Below are 27657 nucleotides of genomic sequence, written 5' to 3' on the forward strand. Positions count from 1 at the left end.
CAGCTGGAGTAGGGAGGCTTCATCAGTGGGCTCCCCTTGATCAGGTGGCCTGTAGTAGACATTCAAAATATATTCAAAATGCTTTAACAGACCATTCAAAAATCCTTTTACAGCCTAATGGCTTCTGCATCCTCAGTGGACTTGCCTGAAAGTGAAGAGCTATGCCAAAACATGACTGATGTGCATTTCAGCTGAGGGAGCTGGGGTTGCTTAGCCTGGAGGATCAGAGGATCAGAGGAGACCTTCTTGCTCTCTATGACTACCTGAAGGGAGGTTGTAGCTAGGTGGGGGTTGGTCTTTTCTCTCAGGCAACCAGCACCAGAACGAGAGGACACAGTCTCAAGCTGCACCAGGGGAGGTTTAGGCTGGATGTTAGGAAGAAGTTCTTCCCAGATAGAGAGACTGGCCATTGGAATGTGGTGTCCAGGGAGGTGGAGGAGTCACCATCCCTGGAGGTGTTTAGGAAGAGACTGTATGGGGTGCTTGGTGCCATGATTGGTTTAGTTGATTAGATGGTGTTGGGTGATAGGTTGGACTTGATGATCTCAAAGGTCTTTCCAACCAGGTGAATTCTACTTTATTCTATTCTAATTATGGCCTGTAGGACCCATCTTGCTTTCCCTCACACAGTTCTGTTTCAGGTTCATTTTCTACATGAAGCACAGCAGATTCTTTTTTCTCCTGTTGCCATAACAACAGGCAGAAACCTCACCACCTTGGTCAAGATTCCCTGACATTCATGTTAAGAAGACTTCCGGGCAAGCATTTGCTTTCAGCAGTACAATTCCTGACTGTTTCATCTGTACCAGTGGTAATTGTGTAAGGAATGACTGGTGTGGTCCTCCTGGGCAGCATTCCCACCTCAGGAATTCTAAAGGAATCTTTTCCATTCTAGAGGGGACCAGACTTTGTGTGTGTGTGTGTCTATGGCAGTCATGTACACCTAGAACTGTGAAAAGATGACCAGTGTGAACTTGACTGCAGGTCTTTCAGCAGCTGGCTGATGCCTGCAAAATGCAGTTTGCCTGGGTTTTAAGTAAGTGATTTTTCTGATTTATTCACATGAGTGGTCATTTTCCTCATCCTGACAATATGCCCCTGGATCCTCCACTTCCTATCAAGTGCCTGCCTGAAATATGCTGAATAGTAACTGTGAGATGCTGCATACACTGAAACCAACTGCAGACAGCAGTGGGTGGAGTTTCTTGTTGACAGCCAGATGAACAGGAGCCAGCAGTGTGCCCAGGTGGCCAAGAAGACCAAAGGCATCCTGGCCTGCATCAGGAATAGTGTGACCAGCAGGAGCAGGGAAGTCATTCTGCCCTGTGCTCTGCACTAGTTAAGCCACACTTTGAGTCCTGTGTCCAGTTCTGGGCCCCTCAATTTAAAAAGGACATTGAGACTCTTGAACATGTCCAGAGAAGAGCAACAAGGCTGGGGAGAGGTCTGGAATACAGCCCTGTGAGGAGAGGCTGAGGGAGCTGGGGTTGCTTAGCCTGGAGAAGAGGAGGCTCAGGGGAGACCTTCTTGCTCTCTACAACTACCTAAAGGGAGGTTGTAGCCAGGTGGGGGTTGGGCTCTTCTCCCAGGCAGCCAGCACCAGAACAAGAGGACACAGCCTCAAACTACACCAGGGGAGGTTTAGGCTGGATGTTAGGAAGAAGTTCTTCAGAGAAAGAGTTATTGGCCATTGGAATGTGCTGCCCAGGGAGGTGGTGGAGTCACCACCCCTGGAGGTGTTTAGGAAGAGACTGGATGGGGTGCTTGGTGCCATGGTTTAGTTGATTAGATGGTGTTGGGTGATAGGTTGGACTTGATGATCTCAAAGGTCTTTTCCGACCTGGTCTATTCTATTCTATTCTATTCTATTCTATTCTATTCTATTCTATTCTATTCTATTCTATCCCATCCTATCCCATCCTATCCCATCCTATCCTATCCTATCCTATCCTATCCTATCCTATCCTATCCTATCCTATCCTATCCTATCCTATTCACTATGGTGTGTGCATGTGGATATTTTGTGCTACAACTTTGTTTACAGACACTCAAGATCCAGTAAGGCAAGGCAGACAGAGCCATAGCTGAATGCAGACCTTTTTTGTTCTATCATCTCTAGGAATACAAGTAGCAAGCTGAAATCTAATGCTAACTTGCTTTCAAATCTGAACTGAATATACCTCATTAACCTGGCATTAAGGGAAATCAAAGCCTGTATGTGAGTGTTTTTAGTAGGATGCAGATTTCATTTATGGTATTGCAGAACCATTGTCCTGTCACAGAGAACTGAATAATTTAGGACCTGAAGGCGATGACTGTCTTGCTTTTAAATAATTTTAGTTTTTATCAGGTACTTACTGTGGAAATGAAATGGTTACAAAGGAGCAAAATTAAGAGCTGGTGTAATGATTATTTCAGAAACCCAAACAGAGTTCAGTGTGAACTTTGGCACTTCCTTATCTTCTTTGATTTACTGTTCATAACACTCAGCAAATGACCAAAGCAGGCAGAGTGATAGCTTCTGAGAATCAGGACCTGATCAACTTCACTACCACTACTCTCCAGATACAGGATTAAGATTATTAATCATATAAGCAAATACAGAACTGCATGCATATACTTATAGCTTATTTATTGATACTGTATTTTCTACCACAGGAGCAAACCAATGCCTCATAAACGAAGCATACAACTTGCCTGTCATACACTGTAGTAATTCCCCAGCCAGATAAAAGGTTAGAAGAAAGACTGAGTCATTTTTTTTTATATGCTGGCTATATGAATAAAGCAGCAGTGAACTGAAAAGCAAATTCTGTTCCCTCAGTTAAAATTACTACACCAATATGTAAACATATATGGTAATTAGAACCCAAAAGTAATTACAAGGCTAAGTTGCATTACACCTTCTTTTTTTATTATTTATTTTGTTCCATATTCCTTTTTAGTTATTATTCCTGCTTTAGCAATGTTTTTTCACACCAAGATGTTACTGAACTATCTGATGCTGAATAAAGTTAATTGCCTGTTAATTGTACACTGACAAGTGGGAAAAAAATATCCTGCATGCAGTCTGAAGACCACTATAGGCTTTACAGAAAGGGGGAATAGAATAGAATAGAGTAGAGCAGAGTAGAATAGAATTGAATTGAATTGAATTGAATTGAATTGAATTGAATTGAATTGAATTGAATTGAATTGAATTGAATTGAATTGAATTGACCAGGTTGGAAAAGACCTCTGAGATCACCGAGTACAACCCATCACCCAACACCATCTAATCATCTAAACCATGGCACCAAGTGCCTCATCCAGTCTCTTCCTAAACACCTGCAGTGATGGTGACTCCACCACCTCTCTGGGCAGCCCATTCCAATGGCTAACAACTCTCTCAGTGAAGAAATTTCTCCTCACCTCGAGCCTAAACCTCGAGGTGCAGCTTGAGACTGTGTCCTCTTGTTCTGGTGCTGGTTGCCTGGGAGAAGAGACCAACCCCCACCTGGCTACAACCTACTTTCAGGTAGGTTGTTGGCGACAATAAGGTCTCCCCTGAGCCTCCACTTCTCCAGGCTAAGCAACCCCAGTTCCCTCAGCCTTTCCTCACAGGGCTGTGCTCAAGACCTCTCCCCAGCCTCATTGCCCTTCTCTGGACACATTGCAGTGCATCTAAGAATCACCTAAAATCTCTTTGAAATCTCTTTCTTCAACAGACCAGGCTCTTACAGATATATCATTTAACAATTGTTTCTTAAGTAAAAGCTTTTTCTAGATTGTTTCCCCTTTTAGCTCATTTAGAAAGGATGTGGATCTTGCTTTGATGAAGGAGGACATCAGAATTAACAAAATGAAAGCCCTTCTACTACCAACATGAGTGAAATCTGACCTCCCTGCCACTGAAGGCTTTGGTGTTCTATATCTCTTAATCTGATGAGAAAATTTCACAGAATCACCAACGTTGGAAGAGACCTCAAAGATCATCAAGTCCGACCTGTCACCCAAGACCTTATGACTAAACCATGGCACCAAGTGCCACATCCAATCCCCTCTTGAACACCTTCAGGGATGGGGACTCCACCACCTCCCTGGGCAGCCCATTCCAATGGCTAACAACTCTCTCAGTGAAGAAATTTCTCCTCACCTCGAGCCTAAACCTCGAGGTGCAGCTTGAGACTGTGTCCTCTTGTTCTGGTGCTGGTTGCCTGGGAGAAGAGACCAACCCCACCTGGCTGCAACCACACTTCAGGTAGGTGTAGACAGCAAGAAGGTCTCCCCTGAGCCTCCTCTTCTCCAGGCTAAACAATCCCAGCTCCCTCATCCTCTCCTCACAGGGCTTGTGCTCGTGGCCTCAAAGCTTTCCTTATGTTTTCCTCCTCCATTTTCATGAAGACATCCTAAAGAGAGGTTAGATACAATGAAAAAGCAAAGAAAGAAACAAACAAAACCCACAACAAACAAAAAATTCACCACAAGACTTTAATTCAGTTCCAAAAAGGGAAGCAAGAATCAGCATTATCCTTGTTGCAAATAAAGTTGTGTTGGAAACAAAAGCAGCAAGGCATTAAAAGCAGCAGTTCTACTCCTACAACTATTTTAGGTTCCTTATTATTGAAAACAATGTTTTCCAACTAAAGTATAAATTTTCTGGGTTGGTTTTTTTTTTTTTTTACTATAAAGCTACTAAACAAGGTTCTCTTGAGCTTTCTGAATTGTGTCTATTCTCCACCTCCAATGTGCCTGGATTAATTAGAGCATGGCCTGCACAATAAGTAAGAGACCAAAATGTTACCAATAAATGATGACACTACAAAGAAACAAGGGAGGTGGTTTGATAGAGAATTCTGTGAGCCTCTCCATTCCCAGGGAGGCCCCCAAGGCATCTGCATTCAGTTCAAGCCATTGTAGGTGGGCAGAATACTCAAATGTGACTTAGTTGTTGTGAATACTTTCAAATACAATTAGCTGAAACCAAAGTGCTCACCACCCACAATAGAACCACATCTGCAAGGCTTCAGAGTTCAGATTCATTTCAGTTCCTCAGTAAGAAATAGCCATGCAGGTGGCATTGCAACCTTTTGAACTTGCAGCCCAATTTTCCTCTGGTTCCAGTTTTGATCTCCCAGAAATTCTTTGTAATGCCTTTCCAAGACCTCTTTTTCTTCCTTCCTTCCTTCCTTTTTATTCACATAGTGGTGTGGAAAACTACTTCCCTTGATTATTATTTTATAGCTACTACCTCTCTTTTGTTCTTCACGATTTCCAGGCTGGTGCTCTGAAATGACAGCTCGCTTCTGGAGTCTGGAGTGTTTGGAAATCAAACTATGAGGAAAATTCTCATGAGCTGAACCACAGCTCTTAATCCCTCCCTAGATTGAGCAGGGCTCTCAAAATGATAACTTGTCATTTTAAGTTATAGCATGCGCTGAAGCCTGTGCCCTGCAATGCGACATTCAGAGCTTTCTCATTTCTTCCTAAAGCCACCAGCCCTCCCTCCACCACCCCCCACCCCAGGAAGGGAATATTCCTTGGGATTTGAGCCATCTTGGTGACCAGGGGTTTGCAAGGAGGGCCAGAAAGAGGATGACTCTGGCAGTGAATACCTGCCAAATTAGCAGATCTCTACAAATAAACACTACCTAGAAGCAGCACATCAGTTCCTACGGCTTGTTTCAGGGAATTGCCTACATTCTGTTGTTATGGGGTTTGGTTTGGGGGTTGGGTTTTTTTTGCTAGCTATGAAGATAAATAAGCAGCCTGGGTTTTAAGCTGGAGAAATTAGGACTGAAGACCCATACTTAAGTAAGATGCATGTAGACAGATTTTCCCCAGACCAGGAGGACAAATTAACTGACACCAGAAAACGGATTTCAAACACTTTTCATGCCCCATCATCAACAAGACATCCGTGCTACCTCAGCAATGAGACAGCCATGCTGCTGCTGCTCCTGAGACTGACAGGGGGTTTTGTTAGAATGCCTTTTATGCACATTATTACTGTCACAAAATCCCTACAATGTGCATTATCCAACTTGTTTGCAGCCTGAATGGCCCCTTTTAACACACGTGCTTCTGGTGCCATCCACAGGAGTTCAATAAATCTGTCCTGGCCATTCACACGGGTTTAAGGGCCTCACCTCTGTAGGATTCTTGTTCTGCTGCTAGCAAAACAATGAAGATTATTTGCATGGGACTTACCTGTGGGAGAAGATGGGGAAGGTATTCTTGACAAGTAATTGCACTGAGCTGCAAGGGGAAAAAATGGACCAAACTCTCAGGTAGAAATCTGTTGAAACAAACAGAGAAGAAATTTTGATTCAGATGAGGAAGTTTTCAGTAAGAACAGTAAACGTCCTTTCAGTAATCTCTGGGCATGGGGAAATACAGGTCTTCATTCTCAGCAGTGGTTGCTGACTGTGTAATCATCAGAATGAATGTGGAGCTGCAAATAACTATGGATTATAGAAGAGTTGTAATGAACAGTGATTTTCAGCCCTAAACCATGATAAGCCACTACATTCTGCAAAGACAGTATTTGTTCTGTGAATAAACAAAACCCAAACCAAACAAAATGAAACAAAAACCCCAAACCACACCAAATAAAACAAAACCCCCAGACCAAAGCAAACAAAACACAACAAAACCCCAAACCAGAACAAAACCAAAAAGAGGTGGTTTAGTCCAAACTATTTATTAGACAAAACTCTGGCAAGCATTGGTGTGTCAAATCTCTCTCCACATGTGGAATCCTGGCAAGTTAACTTAGCTGTGAAGCACTAAGGAGAGAATTTCCACTGCTGCAGAATGATGGGGATTGCAAATTAAAGGAGGTTAAATATTAAAACAGAAGCAAAAGCTGTGGTGACTGATACAGCAATCAGTACAAGGAATCATAGAAGCATAGAATTGTTAAGGTTGGAAGGGACCTCAAGGATCAGCCAGTTCAAACCCCGCTGCCATGGGCAGGGACACCTCACACTACAGCAGGTTGCTCACAGCCACATCCAGCCTGGCCTTAGAAACCTCCAGAGATGAGGCTTCCACCACCTCCCTGGGCAACCTGTGCCAGTCTCTCACCACCCTCATGGGGAACAACTTCTTCCTGACATCCAATCTGAATCTACACATTTCTAGTTTTGTTCCATCCCCCCCAGTCCTATCACTTCCTGATACCCTAAAAAGTCCCTCCCCAGCTTTCTTGTAGCCCCCTTCAGATACTGGAAGGCCACAATTAGGTCTCCTTTGAGCCTTCTCTTCTCCAGACTGAACAGCCCCAACTGCCTCAGTCTGTCCTCAGAGCAGAGCAGCTCCAGCCCTCTGCTCATCCTCATGGCCCTTCTGTGGACACCTTTCAGCACCTCCAGACCCTTCCTGTAATAGGGGCTCCAGAGCTGGACACAGTATGGGAAACAAACTACTATAGAGTCAGTAAGGACTATTACATGAAATACTTGGCATTTTTCATTGTTTCTTTCTGTATTATTCTGCAATATGAGAATGTATACACACACACACATGCACACACATCCTCTCCTCCACAAACACTCTCCATTTACAGTACTTGCCAGGGCATAAAGTATTTTCTGTTATAGTGATGGCAAAACAAACAAAAAATCCCAAGAACCTATCACACTTCTCATAAGGGCTGTCACAAGCTACTGGGACAGGCTGCTCACAGAGGTTGTGGAGTCTCCTTCTCTGGAGACATTCAAAACTTGCCAGGATGTGTTCCTGTGTGACCTGCCCTAGGTGAACCTGCTCTGGCAGGGGGGGTCTCAAGCTGCACCAGGGGAGGTTTAGGTGGGATGTGAGGAAGAAATTCTTCCCAGAGAGACTGGCCATTGGAATGTGCTGCCCAGGGAGGTGGTGGAGTCACCATCCCTGGAGATGCTCAAAAAAGGATTGGATGTGGCACTTGAAGCCATGGTTTAGTTGTCATAAGGTGTTAGGTATTAGGTAATAGGTTGGACTTGATGATCTCTGAGGTCTTTTTCCAACCTGGTTGATTCTCTGATTCTGTTCTATGATTCTACCAAACTAAGCAGGATGAGTCTTCAAGATAAGATGGGCAGCACTCACTCCATCTCAAAGCACCAATTTTCTTTGGAATAGGCAAGGCTTACAATAGAAAAGTATCCTATTGTGTAACCATTCTTACTCTACATTTAACTGACATTCAGCTCCTTTTCATTTGGTGATTCCTTCCTTAATTTTAACATTGGAGAAGTATTGCTTCAGGAAATTGTAGCTATTTGGGATTGGAAAAGAACATTCTCTGGGACTGAATGCTGAGGCTGAATTGTTTGTGTCTGGTTTGGTGCTGCCACTGCATTATTCACAGCTATGAATCAGCAAATCTGAAAGGAATATCTCTTTTACTTCATTTCCCTCCACTGCTCTTTCCTTGCTACCCTGTGTACCCTCTTCACAAATCAGTGTGCAAAAGCCTTCTGCAAGCAGACAACCAACCTTACTTATGTTCACACTCTGAGTTGTATCAGAGAAAAGTGGTAAGATACCCATCCCACACTCTGTTTTCTCTTCAGCTACTAATATCCCAGCTACTGAAACGATGAATCCACCTTTTATAAGCTGGCATTTTGTACTGAGTGCTGAGTGTTTCTCTGCAAGCCCTAACATGAGAGATGTGGTGAATCATGGGCTCTTGGTCACGTGCTGATTGGAGGTATCAGCTTCCTGACTGGGAGAGGCTGGATAAAATCTGCAGGAAATGGTTCTTAAAGGAAGCAATGACAATATGGACAGCAATGGAAGGAAAGATAATTCTGTCCAAAAATACACACTGAAGAACCAAAACTGGTGAATAAATGTATGCATGTGTGGTATCAACTCTGAGCTTTCATGTATATCAAATGCACAGGTCTGAGCTTTCGTGTACGTCATGTACACAAAGCTGTGTGACAGAGAAGTGGTTAGAATTACTGCTGGGGGTGAGAGTGTGCATGGGAGCTGCCCTATCATCTTTGCAAGGCCAGGGAGAGGATTTATTCTCCATTACAGGTAGGAATACAGTGGCAAACCAAACTAACTAACTAAATATTGAAACCCCAAATTTGATTCAAAGAACATTGCACATTCTCAAACCAGGTGAGGAGAGGAGACTCGAGGATACTAGAGGGGAGGGGAGGGGAGGGGAGGGGAGGGGAGGGGAGGGGAGGGGAGGGGAGGGGAGGGAAGGGAAGGGAAGGGAAGGGAAGGGAAGGGAAGGGAAGGGAAGGGAAGGGAAGGGAAGGGAAGGGAAGGGAAGGGAAGGGAAGGGAAGGGAAGGGAAGGGAAGGGAAGGGAAGGGAAGGGAAGGGAAGGGAAGGGAAGGGAAGGGAAGGGAAGGGAAGGGAAGGGAAGGGAAGGGAAGGGAAGGGAAGGGAAGGGAAGGGAAGGGAAGGGAAGGGAAGGGAAGGGAAGGGAAGACTCAAACCAACAAGTAAAAACCCCCAAACAAACAAAAACCAAAACCAACCTGTGGGGTACACAATAAAAACCTTCTGATTCATGCAATCTGAGAATATCAAAGAGGAAAGCATTGCCTAAAGCAAGTCTCTTCTCCTAGGCAACCAGCACCAGAATAAGAGGATGCAGTCTCAGGCTGCACCAGGAGAGGTTTAGGTTGGATGTTAGGAAGAAGTTCTGTACAGAGAGAGTGATTGCCCATTGGAATGGGCTGCCTGGGGAGGTGGTGGAGTCACCATCATTGGAGGTATTCTGGAGGAGAGTTGATGGGGTGCTTGGTGCCATGGGTTAGTTGTTTGGGTGGTGTTGGATTGGTTGAGGGGTTGGATGCGATGATCTTGAAGGTCCCTTCCAACCTGGTCTATTCTATGTATTCTTCTATGTATTCTATGTAATAATTCTGGTTTGCATGAGAGGAAGACTGCAGCCTTAACCAGTCCACCCCCTCTTTTCCTCAGTTCTTAAATATAAAAACCCCGAAGCCGTTAATGTCTCTGCAGTTGAGGATGGAATCTTACAGCCAGGATTCACCTTGAGCAGGAGGCTCCTGCGCTGTGGGTGGATGTGCTGAGGCAGCTGTACAGGTTAGCGCTTCCTAATCTAGACAAAGCATTTCGGCGTCGGTGTGCTCTGCCTGTTGATGCACTGCGTCTGGGCGAGCAGAGCCAGAAGGCGACGTCTCCCTGACCCGAGAGAGGGAGCAGCAGCCAGGCACACACAAACCTGCAGAGCACATTTCACTTGGAGGTTTGAACGCTTCCCGTGTTTACACAGCGATATCGAAGGTTTCCACGTCTACAGGTGTTAGCAAAGCATCTTAATCTTGGGCCCTTGCAGGTATTTTTATGTCTTACAGGGATACAGGGAAGCAAGGGGCTGGGGGGGGGGGAAGGAAAGAAAGAAACCAAACCACAACAATCCGGGGGATTCTCCGCAATGCAGTTTTACATAAGGGCCTGTAGGAGCAGGCAGAATGTTATTAGACCATAAAAGCACATCAGGCTGATTTATGGTTTCTGATCAAGGTTTCTGTGAAAATTACTCTGCATCACCAGCTCAAGGTGACTGCTACCATTAATGTGTGGAAAATAAATGAGATGGGGGAGACTGATAGCAGGGGAAGCGAAAGGGAGGCGCTGAGGCAGTTTCTATAGCACAGGCTTCCCATTTTGTTTTACAGTGCATAGAAGGCTGTCATCAAAATGATTGCTTTGGGGCAGAAAAAGGCAATTCCTGATAATTAGATCTTATGGCAGGCTTTCTTATATCCGGTCTATAAGAACCATCAGGTATAATACCTCCCCGCTATACGTCATCTTCTCCTCTGTCCTGTAAACATCCTTAGAATGGAGAGAATTAATAGCACCCACCTTTGTTCTCTTTTTATATATTTTTTTCCTCCTCTGAAGTTATTTTCCAGAGATCAAATTCCAAACATGGGTTCAGAGGAGTTTTACTGACTGTTTTAAATATGATCTGCCAGCAATTACCATTCTGACCAGCATTGTAGGGGAAAAAACATAGAAGGGTTGTTGAAGGGTGTTGGTCTCTTCTCCCAGGCAACCAGCACCAGAACAAGAGGACACAGCCTGAAGCTGCACCAGAAGAAGTTTAGGCTTGAGGTGAGGAGAAAGTTCTTCACTGAGAGAGTCGTTCATCATTGGAATGTGCTGCCCAGGGAGGTGGTGGAGTCACCATCCCTGGAGGTGTTTAGGAAGAGCCTGGATGAGGCACTTGGTGCCATAATTTAGTCATAAGGTCTGTGGTGACAGGTTAGACTTGATGTCATCTTTGGGGTCTCTTCCAACCTCAGTGATTCTGTGATTCCACAGTTCAGTGTTCTTGTGCTGCACATTGTTTCATTGATTAGTGCTGGATTATGAATCTATCCATTTATTTATTTATTTATAGCATTATTCCATTTTTGGTTTCTGTTTAAAAGAGCTGTGCAGCTTCTTGGAAATGCAAAATGCATACAGCTTTAAAAATTAAACCCCCAAACTTCAGTGTTTCTGTTCCTCACCACGGGGGGTGGGGAGAGACTGGCACAGGTTGCCCAGGGTGGTGCTAGAAACCTCATCCCTGGCGGTTCTTAAGGCCAGGCTGGATGTGGCTGTGAGCAACATGCTGTAGTGTGAGGTGTCCCTGCCCATGGCAGGGGGGTTGGAAGAAGGTGATCCTTGAGGTCCACTCCAACCCTAACAATTCTAAGATTCTATGTTCTAATGCACCACAGATATTCTTTACATATAGTTTATTTTTCTTAATGAGACACCCATCTGTATTATGCTGCTTTAGATTTTCTTTGTTTCCTCTTCATTAAGGAGTCTTTATTGTGGCCTTGGAGTATCTGAAGGGGGCCTACAAGACAGCTGGGGAGGGACTTTTTAGGGTGTCAGGGAGTGATAGGACTAAGGGGGATAGAACAAAACTAGAAATGGGTAGATTGAAATTGGATGTTAGGAAGAAGTTCTTCCCCATCAGGGTGGTGAGAGACTGGCACAGGTTGCCCAGGGAGGTGGTGGAAGCCTCATTCCTGGAGATTTTCAAAGCCAGGCTGGATGTACATCATCCTTTTACACATCTGGAGAATATTAGGGCTTCTCACGCAGCTGATGTCATGAGCATTACATGTTTTCAAAGCAGTGCATGGAGCAAAGCCCTCCTTATCTTAGGGAAGGGCAGGGTCAGGATTTTGAAGATATGACGTCATACCAACTGCTTGTTGTTTTCAAAAGGCATTCAAAAGTGCTTCCTTACTCAGTTTCTTTTAATGTCCCCTCAAAATAAGCAGTGATATGTTTGTGAATGCATAATCATAGAATCATAGGATGGCTTAGGCTGGAAGGGACCTTAGAGATCATGTACTCCAACCTCCCTGCCATGGGCAGGGATGCCTCTCAGCTAGACTTGGCTGCTCAAGGCCTCATCCCACCTGGTCTTGAACACCCCCAAGCAGGAGACATCCACAACCTCCCTGGGCAGCCTATTCTAGAGTCCCACCACCCTCATAATAATACTGATCTATGTGTAGGTTTTAAAACAGGTGTTTTGTTACTGCTGGTGGCAAAAGGGTATAAGCTTAAAAAACCCTATTTAAACTATTTTTATCCTTCAGATGCACCCTGAGCAGAAAAAAAAAGGAGGACTTCTGTTTATGTGCAAGGGTGATTAGCTTGTACTGCTAATAGGATGGATTTCCTGGTACTTAATTGAAAGCAGGTGGATAATTAAAACCAATGTGTAGCTAATCAAGAGCCAGATATCAGGTGATCACAAGGCCATGCTTGATTCTTTTCAGGATAAAACCTTAACTTTCAAGGCTGTTTGCTTTAGAGGCTAATGTGGGGGTGGGGGGGGTGGAAACAAGCCACCAAATAAAATAACTTTACAAAAAACCCAACTTGAGAAGTGCTAATTCCTGGGGAGAACATAATTAAAGGACCATTTCACAGGCACTGAAAATGGCTGGTGCAGGTTCACAGTCCTGGAGCCTTCTTTGCTACATGTGTCCTGTGAGTTTTGACTTGTGGGCTCAGCTTGTCAATGCTCAGGCTGCTTTTCTTCTTAAAATAAGCATCAAGAGAACTCTGAACCTGTCCTTTGCCTGCCCTTTTAGTTCTGCAATGTCCTTTGTTAATGCTCCCTTTGTTAATATCATATTGAATGATATTAGTGTAAATCTGCAGAGATGCAAGGGGTTGGGAAAATGTGATGCTGATCTTGAAACGGCTTTCCATAGCATCTCTACCAAATCCTTGGCAACCACTGAAAGCCACTTAGGGAAGCATGCTAAGGCAGAGGGGAGAAAGGATGAAGCATGGATGAGAAGGGCCACGAGGATGATCAGAGGGCTGGAGCTCCTCTGCTATGAGGACAGACTGAGGGAATGGGGGCTGTTCAGTCTGGAAAAGAGAAGGCTTCAAGGAGACCTAATTGTGGCCTTCCAGTATCTGAAGGGGGCTACAAGAAAGCTGGGGAGGGACTTTTTAGGGTGTCAGGGAGTGATAGAACTGGGGGGATGAAGCAAAACTAGAAATGAGTAGATTCAGATTGGATGTTAGGAAGAAGTTGTTCCCCAGGAGAGTGGTGAGAGACTGGCACAGGTTGCCCAGGGAGGTGGTGGAAGCCTCATCCCTGGAGGTTTTGAAGGCCAGGCTGGATGTGGCTGTGAGCAACCGAATGGAATGGAATGGAATGGAATGGAATGGAATGGAATAGAATAGAATAGAATAGAATAGAATAGAATAGAATAGAATAGACCAGACCAGGTTGGAAGAGACCTTCAAGATCATCGAGTCCAACCTATCATCCAACACCACCTAACCAACTAAACCATGGCACTAAGCACCCCAGCAAGTCTCTTCCTAAACACCTCCAGTGATGGTGACTCCACCACCTCCCTGGGCAGCACATTCCAAAGGCCAGTAGTGTGAGGTGTCCCTGCCCATGGCAGGGGGGTTGGAACAGGTTAATCCTTGAGGTCCTCTCCAACCCTAACAACTCTTTGATTCTGTGGCTGCTTACATTAAGTGTTTAAACAACCACTTTCTGCAATTGAAGTTGCATTTTTGCCTTAGACAGTGTAATCATGCAGAGCAGTGAGGTACCTAGGTGTTGGTGGCAAGTAGGAGCTGCTGAATGTCAGTGATTTTCCCTTTCCAAGCCCTTGCACCAGAGAGAGGTTACAGAGTTTAGTCTCTGCTACAGCATGTCAGAAATACACAGCGGAGATCGTGCTTCTGTGCCGCCACTTCTTGTTTCTCTGACCTGCTTCTCTGCTGTTTCTAGGGTACTCTTACCCTTTAAATTTTATCTACTGTTGCTGACAAAGTTGTGTTATACTTAGAGACCTTATGTGTTGCAAATTTCTACTCCTTTAGCGCGAAAATGTCAGCTTAACCAAGTCTATTTTTTTCCCTTATCTTGCTGGAATATAATCTTTATAAACAGGCAGGTGTTCACATACAATGAAAGCATGCAGGCTCCTTGAAATGCTGCTCTTTGCTCTTTGTTTTGCTGACATGTCCCAGCTCCATCCGGCATGATGAGAATCATAGAATCATGGAATTGTTAGGGTTGGAAGGGACCTCAAGGGTCACCAAGTTCTAACCCTCCTGCCATGGGCAGGGATGCCTCGCACTACATCAGGTTGCTCACAGCCACATCCAGCCTGGCCCTGAGGAGACCTTATTGAGGCCTTCCAGTATCTGAAGTGTGCTACAAGAAAGCTGGGGAGGGACTTCTTAGCGTGTCAAGGAGTGATAGGAGTAGGAGGAATGGAACAAAACTAGAAATGGGTAGATTTAGATTCGATGTTAGGAAGAAGTTCTTGCCCATGAGGTAAGACACTGGCACAGGTTGCCCAGGGAGGTGGTAGAAGACACATCCCTGGAGGTTTTTGCAGCCAGGCTGGATGTGGCTGTGAGCAACCTGCTGTAGTGTGAGGTGTCCCTGCCCATGGCAGGGGGGTTGGAACTGGATGATCCTTGAGGTCCCTTCCAACTCAAACAATTCTATGATTTTATGATAAAAATGTGTGTACAGATGAGTGCTAAAATCACTAAATCCCAAAGGAACTCTGTAAACATTGATAGCACCTGCCTTTCAGCATGAATCACAGAATATTAGGGGCAGGAAGAGACCTCAAAAGCTCATCTAGTCCAGCCCCTCTGCCAGAGCAGGGTCACCTATAGCAGATCACACAGGAATGCATCCAGGTGGGGTTTGAACATCTCCAGAGAGAGAGACTCCCCAACTTCCCTCTTGGGAAGCCTGATCCAATATTCCATCAGCCTCACAATGAACTAATTTTTTGCCTCATGTTTCCATGGAAATCTATGCATGGCAGGGATAAGCAAGGATTCAGACAAGTGGGTCATCTAAGCCATAGTCACATTCTGCAAGCCTTTCCTCCAAGACAGGGGAAATTGGCTGCGAAGGCAGATCAATGACTTCTCCCTGTATGCTGTTGAGAGGATAACTTCTGCTACATCTCATTTGTATTAATTAATCTTGGCTATGCTCTCAGCAGTTTTCTTCTTATAAAGGTTTAATTGAACTTGGCACACTTCTCCTGCAAGAAAAAAAACAAGAAAAAAGAAAAAGAAAAGAAACTTTGAGAGTGAAGAAAAAAATGATGTCAAGAAACTTTCTGTGGAGAGCAAGCTGAGGCTCAGTTCATCTAACATAACCAGCTGCTGTGTTTCTCAATACTGAGCTAAGGATTTAGCTGGGTTTCCAAGGAAGGGGAGAGGAAAAGAGGAATGAAATCAAAGTAACAGAACATCTTGATAAAGGAAGAGTGACCTTTCAGACTTGGGCACTCTCTAGTGAAGATAGCAACTGCGCTATAGAACCATTGGATAAAAGCATGGCTGAACCTACTGCTTTTGCTGAGATGTCTTCTCAGCCTGGGATGTCGTGTTCTGGAAGTACTTATGGGTCCTAGTATCACAGTAGTATCACAGTATTAGAGGTTGGAAGGGACCTCAAGCGATCATCCTGTACAACACCCCTGCCAAAGCAGGATCACTGAGAGTAGTCCACACAGAAATGCATCCAGGTAGGTTTTGAAAGTCTCCAGAGAGGGAGGGCTAATGGCATTTGGGAAATAGTGGTTTAAAACATGAATGGCCCCTCCAGGAAAGTCTGTCTGTGAAAGCCTACTAAGGGTTCCTTGGATATATTTAGCCCAAAGCCTACTGACAGGTTGGACTTGATGATCCTTGGGGTCTCTTCCAACCTTAGTTATACTGTGATACTGTGATGCTGAGGGTTCCTTGGCTATATTTAGCCCGTTTCAGTGCTTGTCAGCATAGTAAAGGAACCTGGGTGTTTAATATACAACACAAAGAGGAAACCACCACCAAACCAACTCTAAATGATAGGGGTTGGAACACAAACCCTATGAGGAGCAGCTGAGGGAGCTGGGGTTGTTCAGCTGTAAATGTGGTGCTTCAGCACATGGTTTAGTGGTCATGGCAGTTGGGTCAGGTTGTACTCCATGATCTTAAAGACATTTTGCAACTTTAATATTCTGTGATACAAAGTATGACCAACAAATTATCCTTTGGTTCTATTTTTGTCTACCAACAAGGCCTCTCAGGACCCCAGTGACTTTTGACAACAGCAAAAATCCAGCTGCATGAGTGGCCATTTGTAAAGTGAGTGGCCATTTGTAAAGCTGGATACAGGAATTATCATAGGGGAAAAATAAACCACCACCAAAGCCAACAAGCCAAAGCCAACAGAATCACTTTTGTAAAACCATTAGAAAAGCAATAAAAGAATTAATACAGAGTAGGAACACCCCTTGGTTTTGATAACTCCTTTTTTTCCTACTGAGGTACCAATCCCTGTGAGGAGAGGCTGAGGGAGCTGGGGTTGCTTAGCCTGGAGAAGAGGAGGCTCAGGGGAGACCTTCTTGCTCTCTCCAACTCCCTGAAGGGAGGTTGTAGCCAATAGGGGATTGGTCTCTTCCCCCAGAAAACCAGCACCAGAACAAGAGGACACAGTCTCAAGCTGCACCAGGGGAGGTTTAAGCTGGATGTTAGGAAGAAATTCTTCCCAGAAAGAGAGATTGGCCATTGGAATGTGCTGCCCAGGGAGGTGGTGGAGTCACTGGAATTGTTTAAGAAGAGCCTGGATGAGGCCCTTGGTGACATCACTTAGTTGATTAGTTAGGGTTGCATGATCAACTGGACTTGATGAGATCTCTTCCAACCTGGATTGAAATTAGTCAGGAGGAGACCTTATTGTTCTCCACAACTCCCTGAAGGGAGGTTGTAGCTGGGCGGGGGTTGGTCTCTTCTCCCAGGCAACCAGCACCAGAACAAGAGGACACAGTCTCAAGCTGTGCCAGTGGAAGTTTAGGCTGGAGGTGAGAAGAAAATTCTTCACAGAGAGAGTTGTTAGCCATTGGAATGTGCTGCCCAGGGAGGTGGTGGAGTCCCCATCCCTGGAGGTGTTCAAGAGGGGATTGGATGTGGCACTGGGTGCCATGGTTTAGTAGTCATGAGGTGTTGGGTGACAGGTTGGGCTTGATGATCTTTGAGGCCTCTTCCAACCTTATTGATTCTATGATTCTGTAGTGCTCAGATTTCCTCAAGGTTCACTCTCAACTGAAGACGTGAACCTCATATATCTGAAACAAAAGAAAAAGAAAATTAGAACAGGATAAAGGTAAAAAAAAATAATAATATCTTGGTTTAACACAGTAAGAAAGGAAAAAAAAGAGTGCAAAAAAGAAGAAGTTCCAAGATGGATCAAAAATTTTTGTTTTTCCACAGCAAAAGGAAGGGGGAGGGGGGGTGGAAAAAAACCACCAAAGGAAAAAAAGAAGGGCCAGAATAATGCTGTAGAAATCATAATAGGAAAGATAATACCACCTCTAGGTTATTTTTTTCAGCTATAGCACAAAAGATCAGAGGAGGCTTGAATGCATGTGAAAGAAAAATGGCTTTGGAAGAGACATAGAAGGGCTTTTTTTCTCTGTGCACTCGGTGTAATCAGTGTTACTAATGGCCTTCCTGGCAGGTTGTTTGAGGAAGTATTAGTCAGGAAGGTGATACTGTCCTACCTGTCAGAAGTATATTAACAAGGATCAGGTATATTTTCTCATTTTCTGATATTATGGGATGCAGCTGGATGTGAGAAATATTCTGGAGGCTGGAGTCTTGGTTACATTTTCCCTGTATTTACTCTAATTTTGCACTACCAGAAATCAGGACTACTCAGAACTTTCTGTCTGCCAAAGGGTGCTCAAGTTGCATCTAAACCAGCTCAAGAGTTAGTTTTACCCTTCAGTATTCATGAATCTGACAGGATTTAGAGCCCATTTTTTGTTAATTTTTTTTGTCTGTAAGCTTTCTACTTCAGTGCATGGTGTTCTGGTTAACACTTTACATAACAATAAGGGAAATTAATAGATATACAGGACAGGATCACAGGATGTCAGGGGTTGGAAGGGACCTCAAGGATCAGCCAGTTCCAAGCCCCCTGCCATGGGCAGGGACACCTCACACTACAGCAGGCTGCTCACAGCCATATCCAGCCTGGCTGCAAAAACCTCCAAGGGATGAGGCTTCCACCACCTCCCTGGGCAACCTGTGCCAGTCTCTCACCACCCTCGTGGCAAAGAACTTCTTCCTAACATCCAAACTGAATCTACCCATTTCTAGTTTTTCTTTCCATTCCCCTTAGTCCTATCACTCCCTGACACCCTCAAAAGTCCCTCCCCAGCTTTCTTGTAGCCCCCTTCAGATACTGGAAGGCCACAATTAGGTCTCCTCAGAGCCTTTTCTTCTTCAGACTGGACAGCCCCAGCTCCCTCAGTCTGTCCTCATAGGGGAGGTGCTCCAGCCCTCTGCTCATCCTTGTGGCCCTTCTCTGTCTAGACACCTTGCAACACCTCCAGATCCTTCCTGTGCTAGGTACTCCAGAACTGGATGCAGTACTCCAGGTGGGGTCTCAAGAGAGTGGATTAGAGGGGGAGAATCACCTCCCTTGACCTGCTGGCTATGCAATATTAATATATGTATTTTTTACAGCTACAGGCCACAATAAGGTCTCCTTGGAGCCTTCTCTTCTCCAAACTGAATAGTCCCAGCTCTCTCAGTCTGTCCTCATAGGAGAGGTGCTGCAGCCCTCTGCTCATCCTTGTGAATTGACTTTAATTTTTTTTTTTGGAGGGGGAGCATTTCTCATTGTAATAAACTTGTTCTTCTATGTTGCTTATCTTACTTCCTCTAAACAGTCTTTTAAACATGTAGGATCACAGAATCGTAGAATCAATGATTGGAAAAGACCTCAAAGATCATCAAGCCCAACTTGTCACCCAACACCTCATGACTAGACCATGGCACCAAGTGCCACGTCCAATCCCCTCTTGAACACCTCCAGGGACGGTGACTCCACCACCTCCCTGGGCAGCACATTCCAATGGCCAACAATTCTTTCTGTGAAGAACTTTCTCCTCACCCCAAGCCTAAAGATGTTGTATCAGTGTTGCAGACTTTTAGTACTTGCCTTTTCAGAGTTCGAGCTGACTTTCCTTTACCGAGTTCAGGCCCTGGACTACACTGTGACACAGACCACAATTCTACTTTTTCATTACCCTCTGAACCATTCCTCATCTGGCAAACCTTCAACAACTTGCCACATCAGACACTGATCCCAACCAGCCCAAGAACCCAAAAGGGTGTCAGTGCAGCTTAAGAGTACAGTATGTCAGTGCATTAATGCATCGAATATGGTTGAGGGGCTTTTTACCCATTCAAATGTCAAAAAACCCACCAAAAACAGAAAAAAAGGGGAAAAGAGTTCTTTTCTGTGATTCTCAGCTGTCTCCAGGGCACTCATCTGTTATAAAACTTATTTCAGTGCAAAAATGAATTGTGAGAAGCCTTCATGCTGTGCTGATACTGCACCCAGCCTGCTGACAAATCATTCTAAGAGCAGACATTTCCATTGCACTTGCCTAACACCATGATACTGGCGAGCAAATGTTAACCAGACCCATAATATTCTGTGAAGAGAAAGAAGCAACTCTGACCTCCAAAACCAAGCTTAACCTCCATCAGTTTTGATTTCATTAAATCCAGAATCTCATTCCAATTGGTTGTTGAGCTGCTGCTCAGAAACTCTGATGATGCTGGCCCCATAAAGTGTTGTGAGGAACTTAGAATCACAGATTTGCCAGCGTTGGAAGGGACCTCAAGGATCAGCCAGCTCCAACCCCCCTGCCATGGGCAGCAGGTTGCTGCAGGTTGCTGCACACTACAGCAGGTTGCTCACAGCCACATCCAGCCTGGCCTTATAAACCTCCAGGGATGAGGCTTCTACAACTCTTCACAATTTATTCATGGAGGAATAATTTCACCTTAAAGAGAGTTTATTTTTCTTTTTCTTATTCATTCTTTTCACTATTAAGCTTCCTCAATCTAATCTACATCAAGTGCATGTAGGTTGTGTGAACTGGTTTTTGATTCACATGGTTAGCCAGCCCTTTAATGTGATTCAGATGGCAGTTCACAGTATCACAGGATGTTAGGGGTTGGAAAGGACCTCTGAAGATCATCAAGTCCAACCCCAATGCCAGAGCAGGAGCATAGCATCCAGCACAGGTCACACAGGAATGCATCCAGATGGACCTTAAAAGTCTCCAGAGAAGGAGGTTCCACAACCTCTCTGGGCAGCCTGTCCCAGGGCTCTGTGACCCTCACAGTGAAGAAGTTCCTCCTCATGTTGAGGTGGAACCTCCTGTGCTGGAGTTTATATCCATTGCCCCTTGTCCTGTCACAGGCAGCAACGGAGCAGAGCCTGTCCCCTCCTTCCTGACACTCAGCCCTCAGATATTTATAAACATTTATTATAATCCCCTCTCAGTCTTCACCTCTCCAGACTAAAAAAGCCCCTGGTCCCTCAGCCTTGCCTCATAAGGCGGTGCTCCAGTCCTTTAATCATCCTTGTAGCCCTCTGTTGGACTCTCTCCAGCAGATCCCTGTTCCTCTTGATCTGGGGAGCCTGGACTCAATATTCCAGGTGAGCTCTCACCAGGGCAGAGTAGAAGGGGGAGGAGAACCTCCCTGGATCTGCTGGACATGCTCCTCTTAATGCACCCCAGAACTTATTCCTAAGTACTTAACATGTGCTGGATCCCTAAGCTGGATTTGTGAGAGAATTGCTCAGATACTCCAATGATCTCTCATGTGATGCCCTTTCTTCATTCACTTGAGTATCAGGCTACTGCAAATTATTCTAACCATTGAATATTGTCTCCTTAGACACATCTTGAGTAAGTCTTCCTTTGCAACTGGGACCCTTCAGCACTCCCTTCTATGATGGTAAACAGCACACAGATTTTCCCATGGGTTTCAGAAATGTCCTTGCATTGAAGGTGTATTTTAAACATGCATGTTTTGCAACTGCTGCTGCTAATTTCTAACTAACTTATGCCTGCTTGTTCTGCCAGATACTGTTCTGACCACTACTAATCTACCATTTTTCTCCCCTATTAGGAGAACACACCATTAATTTGCAGGCAGCATCTATATTACCCTCTTTATATTACCTCAATTTAAGAAAGATGTTGAGATGCATGTCCATGTTAAGAACATGTCCAGAGAAGGGCAACAAAGGTGGGGAGGTGTCTGGAGCACAGCCATGTGAGGAGAGGCTGAGGCAGCTGGGGTTGTTTTAGTCTGAAGAAGAGGAGGCTCATGGGAGACCTTATTGCTATCTACAGCTACCTGAAGGGAGGTTGTAGCCAGGTGGGGGTTGGTCTCTTCTCCCAAGCAACCAGCACCAGAACAAGAAGACACAGTCTCAAGGTGTGCCAGGGGAGGTTTAGGCTGGATGTTAGGAAGAAATTCTTCCCAGCAAGAGAGATTGGCCTTTGGAATGTGCTGCCCAGGGAGGTGGTGGAGTCACCATCACTGGAGGTGTTTAAGAGGAGACTGGATGAGGCACTTGGTGCCATGGTTTAGTTGATTAGATGGTGTTGGGTGATAGGTTGGACTTGATGATCTCAAAGGTCTTTTTCAGCCTGGTTAATTCTATATGCTGTATTCTGTTTTCATTGGCTGAGCAAAGGATGGATTTTTTGTCAATTAATTTGACATTTGAGCAAATAATCGTTGTGTTTGCCATCAAAGCCATCCAAAACCAACTCAAAGAGCATGGTAATTACCCTTCTTCCAGGCCAATATTCATGCCATTATTTACCACTACAAAACACAGCAGAGATCCATTTTTAGCCAACATCCTTCTTGATTCTTGGTCAAGCATCCATGGAGGCTTTACTGAATTCCTCAGAGGGGCTGGATCCTATCTCATTTGTTTTGAAAATGAATCTGAACAATAAATATCAGATTGTGGTCATATTGTTGGTAAATTCATGCTGGTTTCTGCATTTTTCTAACTTTATGTCAGCATCTAGCTATTGCCTTTTAAAATGTGCTCTATTTTCACTCATTAATGAGAGCAAGTAATTAGAATAGCATAGCATAACATAGCATAGCATAGGCTGGAATGGAATGGAATGGAATGGAATGGAATGGAATGGAATGGAATGGAATGGAATGGAATGGAATGGAATAGAATAGAATAGAATAGAATAGAATAGAATAGAATAGAATAGAATAGAATAGAATAGAATAGAATAGAATAGAATAGAATAGAATAGAATAGAATTAACCAGGTTGAAAAAGACCTTTGAGATCATCAAGTCCAACCTATCACCCAACACCATCTAATCAACTAAACCATGGCACGAAGCACCCCATCCAGTCTCATCCTCCAGTGATGGTGACTCCACCACCTCCCTGGGCAGCACATTCCAATTGGTCTGTAGTCACTTGATTCATCCTCCCCTTCTGCCCCCCAGTAACGCTGTCCAAACACAGAGCACCCTTCCTACTTGTACATGTTTAACCTACTTTAACTATGTGTTTTGAGTCCTGTAAATTTACCCTTCAATTCTCTTAATACTTTAAGCTATTCAAACCTTAGAGGAAAGTTTTCCTTCTAAGGTGGAGTCACCACCCCTGGAAGTGTTTGAAAAGAGCCTGGGTGAGGCACTTGGTGCCATGGTTTAGTTGATTAGATGGTGTTGGGTGATAGGTTGGACTGAGTGACCTCAAAGGTCTTTTCCAGCCTGGTTAATCCTGTATTCTGTATTCTAAATCAGATGTGATCACTGTTTCTAGCCACCTGCCTTTCCCTCATACCTCATCTAACTGTCCTCACAGGAAACAGATGCTTTGGGAGATCTGGCTCAGCTTGGAGAGGTCCCAGGCTGTTTGGAAACCGTGAGACCATTTTCTCAAGTACAACCAGTGTGTGCATCCTTCAGTTTTCCATCATACACAGGAATATGTGGGATGCTCCTGACATGTCCTGCATTCTTTCTTGGATTTCCTTTAAATAAGTTTTGGGAAGTCCATAATGTATGAATTTGAGTGGATTAAATATTCAAAGTGTATGTGTAGATGGCAGTCATGATTAGTTTATGATGCTCCTGGGCAGCTGAGAGAGGCTGTGCTCTGTGGAGTTCATGACATGCCCAGCTGCATATGGAATTAAAAGGTATGTGAGTGGGTTGGCTGGTGATAAATTGCTTAAGCTTGTCCAAAGGGAAATGAAGTTAATGAAGTGAGCTTCCATGAAAACTGGATGAAATTGAAAACAACCAAGAAAATTTATCAGACTAATTTAAAACCCCAGTAAACCTGCACCTCCAAAATGGACAAGAAGTTATTTATTTAGACCACAAACTTGAAGAAACTCAGCATCAAACCTCCAGATCCCTGCAGATGCTTTTGAAAATGGAGGTGATACCAAGGATAAATTATCAAACAGGTCAGCAGCATTCCTTGTAACTGCCTAGTCAGACATCATTTCCTCCCTGTTCATATGCTGACATCTTCACTCCCTGCATCTTCTATCAAAGAGGACTAGAGGGGGAATGGGAAAAAAAAACCAGCTAGCAATGGGTAGATTCAGATTGGATGTTAGGAAGAAGTTCTTCCCCATGAGGGTGGTGAGAAACTGGCACAGGTTGCCCAGGGAGGTGGTGGAAGCCTCATCTCTGGAGGTTTTGAAGACCAGGCTGGATGTGGCTGTGAGCAACCTGCTGTAGTGTGAGGTGTCCCTGCCCATGACAGTGGGGTTGGAACTGGCTGATCCTTGAGGTCCCTTCCAACCCTAACAATTCTATGAGTCTATGAAATAAAAATCCTACTTTTATCCAGTGTTTCCTCAGTGTTGTGGCAGGAGCAGCTGATGTCTGATTCCATGTCTGATTCCAATGCTCAGCCACACAACCGGCAAGTCTTGCATTGCACTGTGGTTTAGCAGGTTTTGTACAACTGTAGGAGGACACAATGAAAAGGTATTTCAGCTGTTAAAAAGCAAATGAACACCTCTAAGAAGTGAAAAATGTCAAGAATCATGGTGTTCTAGTCAATTTTAAGCAGTAAAGTAGCAACATTAACATCTCAAAGTACACTCATAACCTTATTCCCACTTACAGAAAAAATTACTGTTCTAGCTAAGATGGATCTTCCTGAGGGTGATCAGTCTAATCTGTCTTGGCTATGTTTATCCACATTAGCAATGATGTCATGGATCCAGAGGTGTCCAGTTCTGGGACCCTCAATTTAAGGACATTGAGACACTTGAATGTGTCCAGAGAAGGGCAACGAGGCTGGGGAAGGGTCTGGAGCACAGCCCTGTGAGGAGAGGCTGAGGGAGCTGGGATTGTTTAGCCTGGAGAAGAGGAAGATCAGGGGAGACCTTCTTGCTCTCTACAAATACCTGAAGGGAGGTTGTAGCCAGGTGGGGGTTGGTCTCTTCTCCCAGGCACCCAGCACCAGAACAAGGGGACACAGTCTCAAGCTGTGCCAGGGGAGGTTTAGGCTGAAGGTGAGGAGAAAGTTCTTCCCAGAAAGAGAGATTGGCCATTGGAATGTGCTGCCCAGGGAGGTGGTGGAGTCACCATCACTGCAGGTGTTCAAGAGGGGATTGGATGTGGCACTTGGAGCCATGGTTTAGTAGTCACGAGGTGTTGGGTGACAGGTTGGACTTGATGCTCTTTGAGGTCTTTTCCAACCTTATTGATTCTGTGATTCTGTGCTGCAAGTAGTCTCACCAAATGGGAGGGTTTAGCTCCATTTCAGGAACTCAGGTTGAACATTTAATAGCCAGGGACTGAAGTGCTTTTAAAGTTCACCAGAGAATCCTAACAAAAGTTTGGAAGGGACCTTTGTCACTTTTTTGATCTAATCTCATGCTCAAAGAACTTCAAATTTTGGTCATGTTTGTATCACAGTATCACAGTATAACTAAGGTTGGAAGAGACCTCGAGGCTCATCGAGTCCAACCTGTCTCCACCGACCTCATGACTAGACCATGGCACCAAGTGCCACATCCAATCCCCTCTTGAACACCTCCAGGGACAGTGACTCCACCACCTCCCTGCGCAGCCCATTCCTCTCCTCTAGCTTCTCCAAAGAAACAACACCAAAACCAAAACCAAACCAAATGAAACAAAGCAAAGCCACAACCAAAAAAAAATACCCAAAAAAAAACCCCAAACCAAAGCAAGACAAACCCAAACCAACCAAAAAATGCCCCAATAAACCCCAACAACCGAATATGTCTCCTTCTAGGCTGCTACCTACTAGAATTCATTACAGACAGGAGTTTTCCTATACAAAGCATAATTTTGCTTAGCAGTTCTAGTATGACCCAGATAACCCCATTCATTTCAGGGGAAAAAAGTTTGAGAGGCTATGTTGCATTATTCATTCATGTTGTGGATAACAACTTCAACCTCGAGACTGCTGAGCCAGCACTTTCCTGAGCAGTAAATTCCCTGAGGGAGGGAATGAGGGGGAAAAAAAAAAAGCATCATCCCTACCCTGAGGTTTGAAAAATAGTCATCACTACAGGAAGAGTTTGCTAAGGGGTTGTGTCTAATGAGAGGAAATTCTCTCAGACAATAATCACCCCCTGGAACAGTTTTGGAAGCCCCAAAGCTCTCTAGAATGCTGTTACAAGGAATTATTTAGAGGTTGTTTTAATCCTCCCACCCTATGATGCTTCATCCTTGGCAGCTCCCATAAAGGGAAATTCATGCACTGGAGGCGGTGTTCATTTCGTTTATGTCTCTTCTACCTGATACGCCAAAGGGAGGGCAAGGAAGGCTGTCCTCCCTCTGGAGGATATTGCACATGTGAACCAAAACATGGAATGAGTTTTTAGGGAGAGGCAGTGAGGAGTCTGTCTTTCCCACACCAGTACACCTGAAGGAAAGAACCTGGGGGTGCTGGGGGTTGAGAAGCTCAACATTAGCCAGTAGTGAGCACTTGCAGCCCAGAAAGCCAACCAGAGCCTGGGCTCCAGCAAGAGAAGCAGAGCCAGCAGGGCAAGGGAAGTGATTCTCCCCCTCTACTCTGCTCTGGTGAGACCCTACGTGGAGTACTGTGTCCAGTTCTGGAGCCCCTATTGCAGGAAGGATCTGGAGGTGCTGGAAGATGTCCAAAGACGGGACACAAGGATGAGCAGAGGGCTGGAGCTGCTCTGCTATGAAGACAGACTGAGGGAGTTGGGGCTCCAAGGAGACCTAATTGTGGCCTTCCAGTATCTGAATGGGGGTACATGAAAGCTGGGGAGGGACTTTTTAGGGTGTCAGGGAGTGATAGGACTGGGGTGAATGGAAATAAATTAGAAATGGGTAGATTCAGATTGGATGTTAGGAAGAAGTTCTTCCCCATGAGGGTGGTGAGAGACTGGCACAGGTTGCCCAGGGAGGTGGTGGAAGCCTCATCCCTGGAGGTTTTTTCAGCCAGGCTGGATGTGGCTGTGAGCAACCTGCTGTAGTGTGATGTGTCCCTGCCCATGGCAGAGGGGTTGGAACTGGATAATCCTTGAGGTCCCTTCCAACCCTGACAATTCTAGGATTCTATGATTGAACCACTCTAAAGTCCTCCATTGGGCTGACATCTTTACTTCATACTGACTCCAGGATTTGTTTGGGTTTGTTGGGTTTGTTTTCTGTTTGGTTGGTTTGTTTAGAGGTTTGGTTGGTTGGTTTTGGCTTGTTTTTTGGTTGGTTGGCTTTGGTTTGGGGGTTTTTCTTTTGAAGGGCAGCAGTGGGATTTAAGCTAACGCTGATCTGGCCTAGTTGTTAGTCCTTAACAATATATACTGTGTTCCACGCTGCCAGTCTTGCAGAAATTGTGCATTTGAAAGGCAGTGATGTTGATTTTCCTCTTTGTTAATAACACTTTTTCTTTTTCCCCTACACAGGGGTAATTTGTCTATAATGTCCTCAGAAGCTCCCTGCATTGATATTCTTGTTAAAAATTCATGGCTGTTTTGTTGCAATCATAACAAATCACTCACTGGTCCTGTGAAATTCTCTCTTAAATAAACAAATATATATATATATATAAAGAAAAAGGAATTTCATTCACATTCAACCTGGAGACTCATATTCCCCTTCTCACATGTCACTGTGGTCTACAAACAATAAGGCTTTGATTCTGATGTCTTTTTCATCGACGTAAATGAAACCTTTTCCCTCGGAATCAAAGGGGGAAAACAAGGATAGGAAATAGAAGTGGGAATTACATGCTTGGGTTTTGAACAGCAGTGAAACAGACAGCTTCACATTGATGTGTGCCTGCCTTG

The sequence above is a fragment of the Dryobates pubescens genome, chromosome 5 (genome assembly GCF_014839835.1).
Source record: "Dryobates pubescens isolate bDryPub1 chromosome 5, bDryPub1.pri, whole genome shotgun sequence".
Taxonomy (NCBI): domain Eukaryota; kingdom Metazoa; phylum Chordata; class Aves; order Piciformes; family Picidae; genus Dryobates; species Dryobates pubescens.